Raw genomic sequence first — 2,163 nt, forward strand, 5'->3', positions numbered from 1 at the left:
ACTTTATATAAAAATTAACTTAAGATGAATTAAAGACTTAAATGTAAGACCTAAAACCATAAAAATCCTAGAAGAAAACCTAGGTAATATCATTCAGGACATAGGCATGAGCAAAGATTTCATGACGAAGACACCAAAAGCAATCTCAACAAATGCCAACATTGACAAATGGGATCTAATTAAACTAAAGAGCTTCTGCACAGCAAAAGAAACTATCATCAGAGTGAACAGGCAGCCTCCAGAGTGGGAGACAATTTTTGCAGTCTATCCATCCGACAAAGGGGTAATATCCAGAATCTACAAGGAACTTAAACAAATTTATGAGGAAAAAAAAAAAACATCAAAAAGTGGGCAAAGGACATGAACAGACATTTCTCAAAAGAAGACATTTATATGACCAACAAACATATAAAAAATGCTCATCATCACTGGTCATTAGAGAAATGCAAATCAAAACCACAATGGGATATCATCTCATGTCAGTTAGAATGGTGATCATTAAACAGTCAGGAAACAACAGATGCTGGAGAGGATGTGGAGAAATAGGAATGCTTTTACACTGTTGGTGGGACTGTAAATTAGTTCAACCATTATGGAAGACAGTGTGGAGATTCCTCAAGGATCTAGAACCAGAAATACCACTTGACCCAGCAATCCCATTACTCGGTATATACCCAAAGGATTATAAATCATGCTACCATAAAGACACATGCATATGTATGTTTATTGCAGCACTGTTCACAATAGCAAAGACTTGGAACCAACCCAAATGCCTATCAATGATAGACTGGATTAAGAAAATGCGGCACATATACACTATGGAATACTATGCAGCCATAAAAAAGGAGTTCATGTCCTTTGCAGGGGCATGGATGAAGCTGGAACCCATCATTCTCAGCAAACTAATACAGGAGCAAAAACCCAAACACTGTATGTTCTCACTCATAAGTGGGAGTTGAACAATGAGAACACATGGACACAGGGAGAGGAACGTCACACCCTGAGGCCTGTCTGGGGGTGGAGGGGGGCAAGGGGAGTGATGGCATTAGGAGAAATACTTGATGTAAATGATGGGTTGATGGGTACAGCAAACCACCATGACATACATACAACTATGTAGCAAGCCTGGACGTTCTGCACATGTATCGCAGAACTTAAAGTATAATTTAAAAAAAGAATTAAATTATACTTATATAATACCTTAAACCTATACAAATTTAAATTTTTTTTAAAAGAACACTTTGCTAGCCTTACCTAACATTTTCTGATATATACTCCTTGCTCCTGGTTCACAATATCTATTTTTTAAAAATGTTTTTTATAGGTAATGATTATTGATTAGTATCTTGGTTGATATAGGTTGGCTTACTAATGTAAGAAAGACCACTTTGAATAATATGAAATCTGACTGATTATTATTTTTTTCCAGTGAATTTTAAATTTTGTTATATTTTTTTCTTTCTGATTTAAGATGTAAACCATTTAAGAAGTAAGCTAATTTGGGGAAGGAACGTCATATAGTTAGTGCTCAATAAATGTTAACTGAGTGAGTTAAATAAATCATGAATGTATAAGTGAATGAAAGAGAAAATAACTGAAATTCATGGAATTTGAATTTATGAATGAATTAATTATGTAGATTATAGAAAACTAAAAACATGTAGGTTAAGGTCCTGGGTTTTATATATTTAAGCTATTGAAATTCCCCTCTGGACTATGCCAACATTATTTATTATCACAAACAATTACAATGTAAGAAGTCCACTCCTTTTGAAGGTAGATGCATCCAACCCTCCATCCTCTCATTATGCATTCATCCATTCCACAAGCATTTACTGAATTTCTTTGTCGGTGCACATCTTAGGTGAAGGAAATATGATATGGTGAAATGTGTTAGACCCTGGAAAAAAATGATGTAGAAGAAACACCCATGCTCCTGGTCAATAACTACCACAAAAATTACTAGGACCACAGAATTTTCCAGTTAAGAAACTCTAGTGATTACATTTGTTCAACTTACTCATCTTACTGAGACCCTGAAAAAGATATAACTAGTAGAGAATCTGTGTTCAATAGATATGCAGTCCCTAAAATATAAAACAACGAAAACAGGATGAGGCACACATGATTAAGAAGAATGGAGATCTCAGAGGGTCTCCATCT

This window comes from Piliocolobus tephrosceles, chromosome 4 (assembly GCF_002776525.5).
Source record: "Piliocolobus tephrosceles isolate RC106 chromosome 4, ASM277652v3, whole genome shotgun sequence".
Classification (NCBI taxonomy): Eukaryota; Metazoa; Chordata; class Mammalia; order Primates; family Cercopithecidae; genus Piliocolobus; species Piliocolobus tephrosceles.